Here is a 14,473-nt window from a genome sequence, read left to right as displayed (position 1 = left end):
GCGTAGAGTGTGTCCACGCTTAAAAACGGTACTACCTGGTCCTTATTCTTCAGACACGTCTGTGGTCAGTTAAGTCACTGAGGACTGACATACAAGTTTTCAACTTGAAATAAAACTGTCGCATTGAAATGACAACAGCAAGTAGCAAATTACCACTGGTCGGCGCTTCGATCGTCCAGCAATCACTATACGGGACTTGTGAGCAAACTTGGATACAATGGTGACTCACGCATGCGAACCTGTATGCGATGGTGATTTTCAACGTATTTTCATTTAAATGTTTACACAGGTTTTTCGGGAAAGTTTGTTCCAGCTTATATGTCGGTTCTCTGTGGTTAAATCACAGAGAACAGACATCCACGATCGAACAAAAATATTTAAAAAACGTGTGTAAACATTTGAATTAATATACGATAAACACTAGCGCCGCCACACCAACTTATCACAACTATCCGTCAAATCCATTCCGAAACCGGTTCGAAATCCTGAATGGATTCAGTATGGAATCTTGCTCAAAGAAAACAACCGATTCTGACTCTATCGGTTCATGCATTTGAGCCGGGATTCATGCTGGAAGTCCGAACCGGTTCCGGACTAGTTTGAGTGGGTAGAGGAATAACCGCTGTCAATTCAGCACAACTCAGCCACAAAAAACATGACGACAGTAGCGCACCCGGTTTGGATATCCCAACTACCTTCGAAACCGTTAGAGATTTTTACACAAGTTGAATGCTGAAGATGGACGTCTGTTCTCTGTGGTTAAATGTAGCTATAGCTTCAGCCACTTACCGAATGTTCATCTTCAACTTAAACTAAAGGGACTTTACAAAGCGTGTAACTTCCTGTTTCGGTTCAAAGCCATATACCACTTTGAATAAAACGTGCAATGAAAATAGTGGATTAAGTTAGTTTTTCAAATTGGTTTTCTCTGTAACAAGATTTACGAATCATGTTAGGCTAAATTTCCTTTTATTTTATTTCCTAAAAATTAAAGCATTGATGCGACCTTAATATTTGCCAATATTTTAACCGGTTTCAATTTATTTTATTTACTGTTTGGGGAAATTAGAGGATGGACTGTTCGGAGAAATTTGAAAAAATTGTATCACAAGTTGGGTTTCGTTTTTATATACCAAAACAAATTACTTCCACCAAAGGTGTGTGTATGAGTATTGCTGAACAAGTGACAAACAAGTCCATTAAACTGGTATACCATTAAATTGTTGGAACAGCATAGTAAAATAATACGCCTGTTTTCTGTTTACTAACCACGCAACAGTAGTTAAATAAGTTTGAGCCATTTTATTGAAATTTTGCAGCGGTAGCCAAAATAATTAACCAAATGAGCATTACAGAGTAAATAAAATATTTTTATTTTACGGTGCCCTATTTGTACAAATCTATTGTGATACAGTACAGTCTAGTTCCAAATCTAGTCTAATTAGTAAAAGTTTTTCGTTTCGGTTCTATATTTGAACACACACTAGACAGTGAGGTTATGTTGCGAAAAGTATGTTATCATTGTGTTCACCACCGATCGGAATCAAACATTTATGCTGTAAAAGCCATCGTAAGTCGTATCCTGCGAGAACGGGTGTGCGCAACAAGTATAGAGAAAGACTATAAAGACTGTCAATAAATGGAATCCTTCGTTTTTCTACCGATAGTTAATGTCACATTTCCTTTTCGGATGCACAAAAAAAACAACGAACAAAAACACCCAGTATGAATTATTTCGATTTTATTGAACCATTTCAAAATATACTTAGAACTAAAAATAAATATCTCATTCACTTTCTCTAGAGTTTCATTAGCTTAAAGTAGATTCGTTTGATTTGGTTAATGGTTTCTTGTTTCTCTAATCTTTCGTACAAAAAGTGTTCAACTCATATACATATTCTGTCTCATCTATAAATGCTTTCTTCATAGTGATAATTTAAAATCTTACAAATTAACTAGCAAACTTCTTGGTTTTTGTGTTGTTTTGTTTTGAAACGTTTCGCTAATGTAAATAAAATATCCTATTTGTGGCAATTGCATCACTCTCTCTCCCTCTCTCTCTCTCTCTCTCTCTCTCTCTCTCTCTCTCTCTCTCTCTCTCTCTCTCGATTTTAGCGTGCTGCTTTTGCTCCCGAAGGAATCAACTCACGTGCGATTTGCTCTTTCCTAAACCGATAATGTTAATTTAACAGTGTACACTTTAAAGTAATTATTGTTTTAGATGCATCGCCAATGCGCGTCTTAGCTGTTTAGTAATCGAACTAGTCCAAGTAACAAATGAAGTTTTATAGCACGCTATAAGTGAAAGATGAGATTTATGAGTGGCTATGAAACTATCATAAAACCTCATTTGTGACTAGGGAGTTGCATTTACTTTGGCTAGGGCTAGTTTTTTTTTCTTTTTTGCTCTTATAGGAAGATGCTCACCCTCAGACACACGAGCTCGCCTACTTACACACGCTACACAGGAAACAGGTATCTAAGATCAGATATACGTTATTTGATTGTTGAACGCCGGTGTTGTCATTTATGTTTGGACTCTTGAATTTTCTAGGTTCTATTACAGACACTTTAGACACAGACTTGCGGAGACAAAAACAGTAAAACTAGCAACCATGAATGTAAACAGGCATCACGGAAGCTCCCATAATAGTCTTGCATGGGCTTCCTCTTGTACCTCCCTCTCACAAAACCCTCATGCTCGTTTGGCGGCAATTTCTGACACTTCGCTGGTCTGTGTTAAAAGTGTCTATAGGTTCTATGATTAGTTATCCTTAAACCATTTCTACTCGTACTTATTCGACTTTAGTTACACCACGGGAAACATTGAGCTCCCCGTCTTTTTTTTTCACTTTCACTAATAAGTTAACTCAACAGCACTTTGAAGTTTCGTTTTCAACATTTACATAATTTGCTATGTTTAGCTAGCTTCCTTGTTTGCTAACCTCAATCCTAACGCTAGGTGAAAGTTTTTTTTCCTGGTTTAAAGAAACCGAAGACAGCGGAAGAGAGCAGTTTTGCGAAACGTGAATCGCGATTCAATCTGGTAGTAGGTTGGCAAATCAAATAGGTTAGATTCGAAGTTTTTTTATTTCTTGGATTTACTTAAAAATACTTGATAAGTGTAGCTAATATTCAACAATTTCGAATTATACTCTTAAGGTACAAATACACAATAAATAACAGTCTCTTTCTAGCTAGAAGTAATTAACCAGCGGTAACATAAATAAAGGTAACTTCTCAGTTTCAATTTTCTGTATTAACAACAAACGGTAACAGTTACTAAACTAAAATAGTTTGAGAGCTTCGGGTGAGAAAAGTTGTGATTTATTGCAGCACAATAATTTCGATAATGAAAACCAATTATAATAAAAGCTATGTGCTGAAGGTTCTTTAACGGCCAATTTCTTCACTGGAAGAAAACCGGTTTTCGCTAAAAACCAGTTTTCGGATAGCTGGAGAGCAATTAGTCGAAAACCGGATTTCAGCGAAAACTGGTTTTGATCCAAGTGAAGAAATTGACCGTAATTGTTCTATTAGAAGTTGAGTGGAGTGCTCGTTTCTCGAAGCGATATAGAAGTAGTACGAATGCAAGAATGTATCTCCTATGCGCAAGCAGATTAAAACACAAGCTGAAAATAGGTTCTTCGAAACCTAAATCCAGATAAGTTTGAAATTTGCTTTTAACATGTACTCGTCAGTTGCCAGAATAAAAAACAGAGATTCGATTCAATTGATCTCTTTCGTTCAATAAGATATCTTTGAACTGACACTGAATTTCTGGTGTAAAAACTCGTAATCTATGTCTTTTGTTTACCATCACCCTAAAAATTGACTGTAGGCAACATCGGTGAAGAAGTTAATAACAATGACGAATTTTCACAGGTCACCCGTAAGAGCAAGAAATAGTGAAGAACATCAGATCGCGAGCACCAAACCAGCCTTAACGATGCTGGCTTTAACGTGAAAGATACGAGAGAATTAAATGACCCCCTTGACGCAGTAGGTGACCGGGTAAACATTTTCTCTACGAAAGCAGGTCACTGCGCGCAATAAAAAACTGCGTGCCCAAGATCCAACGGTAGTTAATATTTGTTTTCATTTATTTTTTTTAGATTTTGTATAAACATATGAAAGATCCACGGCTCCGTTAAGCTACCGTTATGTGTAAGGTCAATAAACTAATTAAATAAAAATAAATCATTTTGAGAACACGAACAATCTCTAAGTTCAAAATATCTGGACCATCATCTGTCAGAAATAACCCAGTAAACTATCAGGCGGCTAGGCGGGTTACACTAGATGCTGGCGATTGATAGGCTATTGGAACGTTGTTCTAGGCTACCCGCCGAAACTTGCCGTTCACTGTAAAAGTAGTGTGGGAATGCATGACATCACAGCACAGCAGACATTTAGGCATGCAATTACTAAAATCCCGAAACAATTGTTGCTTATAATTTTCCAATAAAAAATTTGAGACGATTAAATGCGAGGGTCTGCCCCAAAGGGAAAAAGAGCGTGTCCGGATAAGCCCGCTCGGACGTGCCTGGCAGAATTCCCCCCAGATAGCCGGCAGCGAAATAAAAAGAATTTCTGGGGGTCTGGCTGGCAAAGCGCTGCACAGCCGGCCGGCTCAAATGCAACAACCGTTTCTGGCAGAATTTTTCGCCTTACGGTTATTAACGGTTTTTTCTGCCGGATTTCTGCCAGGCACGCACCGGCAGGACCGGTTTTGTACCGCTTCAGGTTTTGCTTGTATTTTTTCTTATTTTTTTTAATTTTATGTAAATTTATAATAAAAACATGTCTGGAGACATGAAATCCATATTACTTACCATGTTTGAAACCAAAATATTTGTTTCTCCCTATTTTTTCATCTGCAAAACTATACTTCTTGGAAAAATGTAAATATGGCGAAAATGAAACAACGATAAACAAAACAGTATCGGTGAGGCGAATCTGCCTGCCATAACTGGAAGGAGTATAGCTGAATTCTGGCAGCGCCATTTTGATAATTTTGACAGCTGCCGGAATCCTGACGGATTTTTGCTGGCTGCCCGTTTTTCTTCCAAGCGGGAGAATATGAAGAGTGGCAGATTTGACAAACGCAAAACAGATTCAAGATAATCTGCATAAGGTGTATGCATGTGTGTACAATAATATTTTTGGTGTCAAACGCTTTGAGAGGCTGAAAGCATTAGTTTCTATATCCAAAACATTGTTTTAATTAATTTTGTTTTTATTAACCTCTTTTTTGGTAAGTGAATCAGTATTTACGCAATGTCGATCTTGCCAATCGTAAAACCAAAACTCTCGCTTTACGTATGCCTATACCTTATCTGGTACCATCTTGGGTTTTCACGTCATTTGCAGTTTGACAAGACCAAAATTTGACAAGACCATAATTTGATGTTGGAACGGTCTATCCCTGAGAATGATCATAGGAAGGGCAATCCCTCGATTAAATGGGCCAAACAGAAGCGTAGGGCGGTTGAAAATGGTGGTAGCAAAGTGCCCAAAGGCTGCATTTGAAATAGCCCCCCATTTGCCCCTTACTTGCCATCAATTTGAAAGGCAATTAGTGCATTCAAGTTAGAAAATATAGCACCCGTTTGCCAGCAGTTTCCCTTTCTTGTCCAGACAAAGCAATTCCGGAATCGGTTCAGAATTCTGAATGGATTCTAGCTCAAAATAGGAACAACCGATTCCATCTTAATCGGTTGTAGCATTTGAGCAGGAATCCATGCTGAATCTATTCAGGATTCCGAACCAAACCATTCGGAATTTGATTCGGAAATCGGAATTCTGAATGGAGTTCCACCGAGAGGTACAAAAAATTGTGTCGAAATCGTTCAAAACGGATCCGACGGTGGACATCCGTTATTTGGACATCGTTCTACATTGGTCCAATGAACGTCCGATTTTGAAGCCAAGCGTTCTTAGGGGGCAGTATGGAATCCAGCTCAAATGCAACAACCGATTCCAAAACCGTTTGAGTCGGAATCCGTTATTTCATTTAAGTTGGAATCCATACCCAGTGAGCGATATCTTGCAAATTTTGACACCGTTATTGTGGTCCAATGGAACGGCGACGTCGATTATGGTGACTTGGCGTCATCCTTTGTTATGTCTGAGCAGCTGTTGTGTAGAAATTGGTTCGATAGAATAGTGCAATTCCAGTACAGCTTGAAAAGGGAATTATCTAGAGCAGGTACAAGAGGATAACGGTAGTTCGGCACAATCTCTTAAGGCCATGTTGCAGTGCCCATTGCTGGTGCAAAATCTTAGCAACGCTGTTATGATGCTCGCTATAGCCCAGTGAGCAAATTTTCTGGCAGAGACCGCTCTGCTAGATTTCTATATGTCTGGGTTTGGCAGCTCTGTCAGATTTCTGCGCGTTTCCTGTCGGGTTAATTGAGCTAGGGCGAACTCGGTTTCGCTCGCGTTTTCTGGCAAATTTTGATAGGAACCGAGCAAAACCCTGGCATAACTCGGACATAAACTGTGCAAAGATCCTGGCAATTCCTACCTGGTAGAATTTAGCACGAATCGAGCAAAACATCTGACAAAGATGTGGAAGGAAGCGTGCAGAGATCTTGGCCGTACATTTCTGACTGGATTCTGGATAAAAGTGAGCACCATATGTATGGTCAACTGGTAGGAGTGCGTACCGTGCACAACACTCTGCAATCTTCTCCTCCGCTGTCTGCAGATTGGTTGTAGTTTGCTTGCGCTAGGTGAAGTGCGCCATAGTTGCGGTCCGCAGCACAAACTGCTTGACATACTCCATGTTGGATGGCATTTCTCACAAAGTATTCTTGCAGTCGTGGCACCTGCGCTACGCCTAGTACCTGGATGTTCACTATTCCTTATCCCCCTTCATCCCGTGGCAATGTGAATCTCTCCAGCGCCAATTGAGTATGGCGTATTCCTACTTGTCTAAACGCCATTTTCAAGCTACTCGTATGATCTTCCAGGTCAGTCTGGTTCCATCTGACGACGCCGAAACTGTAGTTCAGTATGGGAACAGCAAACGTGTTGATTGCTGTAACGTTATTTCCAGGAAAGACTTCAAGAAACAGTTCACTCGTCTCAAGAACTCATCTCGGAGCTCAAACGTGATTCGGTATGGCGAATCCCGAGGAGCTCCCGGAATCCGAGATACTTATACGATTCGCTACGAACCATGTCACGAATCATCTCGCCTTCGTCGATCTTGTAGCCACCAGTGTCGATCAATCGCCCTAATAGTAGCTGAAGAGATCAGCATTTCTCTGAACCAAACTCCACGCCGATGACGCCACTAATCCTTTCGACTAGTTTGATGACTACATCCAGCCGTTCCGTCGAGTCAGCATAGAGCTTGAAATCGTCCATGTAGAAGGTATAGCACAGAGAACAGACATATAAGCTAGAACAAACTTTCCCGAAAAACCTGTGTAAAAATTTAAATGAAAATTCGTTGAAAATCACCATCGCATACAGGTTCGCATGCGTGAGTCACCATTGTATCCCAGTTTATATACAAGTCCCGTATAGCGATTGTTGGCCGAACGAAGCGCCGACTAATGGCAAGTTGCTATTTGCTGTTGTCATTTCAAATCGACTGTTTAATTTCTTACACAAGTTGAAAACTTTACTTGTATGTCAGTTCTCAGTGGGTATAGGTCACCTCTTCCGGTGAGCTTTCTCCATATCTTCTCTGATTACCATGCCCAATGCCAAACAAAACAAAGCGGGCTAAAGGAATCGCCTAGGAATGTCCCTCTCAAGATATGGAGCGTTCTAGATCGCAACACGTCTTCCTCACTTCTAAGCTGTCGTCTAAACTACAGTGTTGTCGTCCACCTCTCAATCGTCTGCCGATATGGAGTCGTACGCCATCTTGTAATCGATGTCGGCCATACTAAGGTTCTGTTGGTTACACAATGCTTGTCCAACAATGACTGCATCGTTGCTGGCTTAACCTGATGATGGTGATGATGGTGCTAGACAGGTAATTGATCTGTACTTTGATAGGTTGAACGTGTTGCTGTCCTTGGGAAGGAGAATTGTGGTACCACGGGTGATGATATCCAGCAAGAAACGGGGTTCGCGTAATGCCCTGTTGAAACATACAGCCATCGTGGAATGTACAATGGTCAGCTTCTTGTACTAACAGTTTTGGCCACTCTCTGGTCCAGGTGTAGTCTAATTCCTAAGGTACCTTATAGCTCCATACGTCATTAGTTTCGACGGAGACAGCTGATATCTCGTCAATCTCTTCTCCTGCATATTCCTCCTCGCGCCTTAGCCACGGTTACTCTTCGCGATGATGTGCGGTGGCCTCCCAAAAATTGGTTCAAAAGCTAGTGACATTGCCGATATCCGGTAGACCTTCGCTCAAATCGAGCCTCACGTGACTGATTTGGTCATAGAACGCTCGCTCGTTATCACATCCGGTTTTATTGTACTCGCTTCGCAGAATCGGTGCAACGCCTAAGCCTTTTCAATAAAACACATAACTGCTATGCTAGTGTGTCGAGTTTTTCCGGCAGCTGATGAGCTCCCGGCATGCCAAGCTTAGTAGGTGCAATGATCGCATTCAGATGACGGAATTATTACGCCTACCGTTTGCTGTTTCTGTACGCGGACTCTCCAATCTCCGCTGCCATGGAAGTACTCGCCTTTCCCGGAGATGTTGAGGCGGGTCACCTCTAGGTGTAAGTCAAGTTTTTCTTTTCAATACTGTAACGAGCAAGATAGTGAAGGGAGAAAGTTTAGAAAAGCGAGGAACAACATAAAAAGTTTAAATATACGTTGAATTTAATCAAAACAAATTGCCCGCCCCCTCGTAAAACAGGATTGCTACGGCTCTGAACGAACATATGACTCCCCAAAATACATGGATTTTACTCATTTGGAATGACATTGACAAATAATCATTGTTCCATTATTGACTCTTCTCTTCTAACCAGCTTTTTACGTGCCATAATGGCGGTCCAAATTGCTTAGTTCGAAATGCGTTTAATTGCCATTTTTAACAATAATCGTTTAGGCCAGCTTGACAGCAACGCCCAGTTGAGGATGTCGAGCGTTCATTGAATAAACATCCAACGCATTGGACTAACGTAGGATGACTTCCTCTTATTGGGCGGATGACGTAAACGATTATTTTCAAAAAAGGGCAATTCAACGTATTACGAACTAAACAATTTAGACCACCACGGGATCGCAAACGGGCAAATGTTTACATCACTAACCAATAAGAATGAATTATGGAATCACTTGCTATTGTTTTCTCCTTCATTTCTTCTTGTTTGCTCGAAAAAAGGGACTGTCGACGCACACATCGAAAAAAATGTAGACACCTATACATCTTGAGCCGTAATGCTAACTAATTATAGACACTCATATCAATAGACATGCGAAGGCATATTTTATCGAGTGAAACAAACTGTCAAACTCCGCCTAATGAGTATGATGTCATACAATACATACAATACAAACAAGCAGAACAAGTATTGCGATTTTATTTCAAAAATGTGTTTTATTATTCACCGTAGGTTTCACTTTTCATGCCGGCAAATGCATCCAACTCAATCGGTTTTGGAATCGGTTGTTACATTTGAGCTGGATTCCATACTGAACCCAATCGGAATTCCGAATCAAATCCCGAATGGTTTGTCCGGGAGGTTGTGAATACGCAAACTCGCTTGGATACATCACAGATAACTGACGTGCACCTTCAGCATTCAACTTGTGTAAAAATCGCTAACGTTTTCGAAGGTAGTTGGGATATCTCCACCAGGTGCGCTACTGTCGTCATGTTTTTTAGCGGCTGAGTTCGACTGAATTGAGCATTCAAACCATTTCGGAACCGGTTCGGACTTCTGAGTGGATTCAGCATGGATTCCAGCTCAAATACATCAACCGATTAAGCCGGAATCGGTCATTTCTTTTGAGTCAGATTCCATACGGAATCCATTCAGGATTTCGAACCGGTTCCGGAATGGATTTGACAAATAGTTGGGATAAGTTGGTGTAGCGGCGCTAGTGTTTCAACGTTTACACATATTATATTAACATATTTGTTCGTTCATGGATGTCGGTTTCCTGTGGATCTATCATATGTTTGCTTCTTGCTCATTGCCACACTCTAACTGGAGCGATATAGTTTGACAGGGTGACTGGGTCACGGCTTACATGTACTAGGCTAGCTCGTTAGAGTGTAAACATTTGACGAGAGCGCGTCATAGAAATCGTCGGCGAAAACAATTACATGAAATTCATATATTGTTTGCTGCTAACGAATGATCGGCACCTGGTAAATCACAAGGAAGTTATGCGAATGTCCAAAACCTTTGCTATGATCAGAAAATTACGGTGGGATATGTTTTCTATGACATGCATCCAAATTCCCGATTTACGCTAATAATCACATAGATGCACTGATTATCCACTGTGTCTAGTGTAATTATGGCGTAATTTACGTCAAAAATCCATTGCACACTATTTTTTCCACCGTAAGAGCTCAAATATTGTCAATTAACAACTTTCGAGAAATCCGTTTGTTTATCTCAACGATTTCTCTGACGTCACCGAAAACTGTCAATTCGCGGAATAGCAAGCCTCCTTTCTGTGAGCCGTGGACTGGGTTTACCCAGCAAGTTCTGCCGGAAAATGAGCCGCACAGCTGGCTGGTTTTAGTTCGTTTTCCGGTTTCAGTGACACAACCAGGCACAAGGCCCAAGTAACAATTGAAGTTTTGTAGCATGCTACAAGTGCGATCTAAGTTTTATGAGTGGCCTGTTCAGGAAAAAAAATATACTGCGAGCCGTGTTGACACTTAAAATGTCATTTGAGTTCGGTAACTCTAAAAACAAATCGTTGAAGAAACCACGGAAGAAACCTTGCGAGAGTGGCTGGAAAGGGTTGTAAGTCAAGTTGGTCGGCTTCTATAAATCGGTTCATGTTTCAACAAGTTTCGATATTAGCAACAGTAGTGAGTAGATACAGCAAAGTCGATCAGCAGAAGCAAAGCAGGATAAACACGAAGTCAGAGGAAATCTGGATATCGCAGCCTGGAGAAATTTTACCGACGCTGATCTCTCCGTTGGAGAGTGGCTAACAGCTAAATAGCTCGCGAAAACGAGCATCGGTATCGGGAGAAATACCGTCGCCGAGGAACTCTCAGCACCAGTTAGCAGATGCGTAAGAACGAGTACCGCCAAGAAGGGTAAGAAACCATACGAAGGTGGTTGTAGTGATGTAAATAATTTTTGTCGACACTTCCGGATTGGTTTATTACTCAACAGGTGACGATATTTGCAGCAGACCTGAGCAGGTTAGATATACCGCAAAGGTTGGACAGCAAGCAAGAAAAATCATTAATGGTAAAAACACAGACTAACAGACATAACACTTTGAGGAAATTCCCTCAAAAAACATCGATCCGAAAATTTTCGCTGAACACTAGCTCCACCTTTTGTTCACGGTCCCAAACACTCATTTACTGGTGGGTTACCCCTCAGATTTGGGAGCAATTTTTCACATAATTTCAAATGTGGCCACAGTCCCAACTACAAATATTTTTAAAATGGCCGTTAAAGCGGGCGAAACTTTGTTTTTAAGTGTTATGTCTGTTAGTCTGTGGTAAAAATATGAACGAATAACACAAAATAAAAAGAGCAAGAGCACGATTCCTACTGCAGTAGTAACAATTGCCCCGGATAAATGAGAATTGCGAGATACAAGAGATTTTGGTTTAGTCGGTAGGCTTAACTACTACCAAGCAATCCAACACTACCAACGAGCCAGAAGGCAGCGTCAAAATCAAAACCCTCCCCTTGAGAACTTTCTGTGTACGGGGCTGGACACAACCGATTCTAATTAGAACCAGTCAGAATATCCGGATCCTTTTCCGGCTGAAGATCACTGTGCAGTTGTCAGTGAGATTCCATTCGGATGGAAGAAAAACAAGAAATCATTCGCGACACGATTTTGGTCATCCAGATGCAAAATCCTGTGTTGTTTTTTTCCTAAGGTTCTAGGAACGGACGACAACGGGCCACAAGCCAAGAGCTTCATAAAAACCAGGAAACTAGAGAGCGCAAATTGCTCATTTCAAGCGGAATAAGAACATTTTAAGGCGGAACTTGGCTGATCAGAGGGCCAAGATCCGATCCGAATTGAAAACGTACAAGGTGCAGAGCTTCACGAATCGGAACGAACGTCAACGAATTTGATTCGCTAGTTGGACCGAAAATACATCTGTGTCTCTAATTGATATTAGTTTCATTGTCAAAGTGATTTTGACATTCAGATGCTTTTTAGTTGGACAATGGTCCAACTAGCGGAGGTCCAACTAAAAAACGGTCCAGACTCAATCGAACACGTTTGACCCGATGGCAAGAATATGGCAGTCTACAAAGTATGACGATAGGAAATATAAACAGATTTATAAAGAATGGTTTCGCAGTGAAGAAACCCAAGTCATTCTGTTGAGTAAAATCAGAATCCACCCAGTTAAAATTAACTGTCGTTTCACTAGACCCGGAGAAATTGATGTAAAACCCGGAGGTCCGGAGATCGCTCCTAGAAACCGGAGTTTCCAGGTCAAACCCGGAGGGGATGCAACCCTGAATCTGACCTATTGGGCAACGTCAAAATTTCTGCTCGTTTTGCTATATCTTCTTCTTGGTAATACACTAACTCCCAGTAAAGTTCAGCCGAAAACGAGCCGGAGTTCTGACTTGTTGCAATTCGTATTCCGGTTCCACAACCGATTCTAATTAGAAGCGATTGTGTCACTAGAGTCGGAATACTAATTAGAGCCAGCCAGAATTTCGACTGAGCTTTATCAGTAAGCTAAACGAGGCCCATCCTCAATAACATTGGCCGTGTTGTTATACATACAGAAAAGTCGCACGCGTTTGCGAAAATGCTATCTTTTTTAATACCGCAGTTCTCTAAATTCCGATCTCATAGGCTCAATGAATCACAACTGTCTAATCACCGTTTCGGACTAATACATCCTTGAATAGGAAGAATAGCTGTTAAGCAACATTTTTCTTTTTACAAGAAAAGAATTCATCATCACGACAAGACACTGTCCTTTCTGTCATTGCGCGGTGGGGCTATTTTTGATCACAAGCTTCTCTACAACACCGTATGTAGCTACCTAACGATTTGCTTACAATATGTATACATAGGGCCAAATCCTGTTGCGGGAAAGAAACCGGAAGCGACGCCAATGACATATTTGCTTTACATGTGTTTTTTTTCCTCTTGTATGCATGTACGGTAGTAAAATATCACTAACACTTATCGCCATTGGTTTTTTGCTGTTGTTCTTCTTTCTAGTTTTATCGAGAAAAAAACTTCACATCCAATCGAACGCGTACACTAAGATCAGACATTTTGCTTGAATTTGGTTTGCTTTCTATTTGCTTTTCATTGCACTAAACTAGTTTGATTTTTTTTCAGTTTTTGACTTTTTTTTCGATTTTAGTTGTTTTCAGTTTTTGTTACGAAAAATCTACGCTAACGATATAAATATTGCTTCTTCATTATTTGGGTTCCGATTCTAATGTTATTTTTCGCTCTTGTGCTTACCTCTGTTTAGTTTGTTGTTTTTTTCTTTTCTTGTCATATAATAATTAGTCTCTTATTAGCATGTAAATTTGTCTTATCAAGATTTTGTTGCTACTCCGTAAGCCTATTAATTTGTTGATATATAGCTAATCTTTACTCTCTCACTTGTGACATTTTGATTAAATTGCGAACATGGTTCACTTGTTTTGCGTTTATATTCGTGTTGCCCAAACGCCGTAATATCAATATTACTTACATATACACCACAGATTATACTGCTTGGAACGAACTACACTGGCGACTAGTTTCACATTCAAAGGGGGGCGGTTCTGCATGCATTCAGTCCATGATATGGCTGCATTCTATTTGTTTTGTTTCTTTTTTCAACTTTTACTCTATCCATGACATCATTAGCTACCATTCTTGTATCTCGGACTGTTATGAGTTGTGCGTGTGGATTGGCTTTTTATAAACAAAACAGAAGCAATGAAATAAAGGAAAGCATTCAAAAATACCACAATAAAACAAACACCCATCGTGGAGTTGATTGCGCATTATCGGTTTATTATCACGTGGATGTTAATTTTATTGGTTAATGAAATTACTGTTGTGCCCCGGCTAGACCTCGGATCGGTGATGTCGATTAAATTTCGCTCGAAAAAAAACAAGTGGAGTGGACTGAGCTCTGTTCAGTGGTGTTTGTATCGGAGTCTATAATTTTTAAGTATTGCTAATGAATCGATTATTTTTATTCCTGAAGGCAGCATTGTAGTTCTGATAAAGGCCTATCTCATAATATTAACATTAAAAAGTATATTAGGAACAAGCGAAACACTCAATTATTCGTAACTTTTGAGCGTGCAGGTAAAAATAATTGGAATTTTGACCAAAAGTAGTT

This window comes from Topomyia yanbarensis, chromosome 1, assembly GCF_030247195.1.
Source record: "Topomyia yanbarensis strain Yona2022 chromosome 1, ASM3024719v1, whole genome shotgun sequence".
NCBI classification, from domain to species: Eukaryota; Metazoa; Arthropoda; class Insecta; order Diptera; family Culicidae; genus Topomyia; species Topomyia yanbarensis.
The sequence above is the reverse complement of the archived record's forward strand: the minus strand, read 5'-3'. Positions refer to the sequence as shown.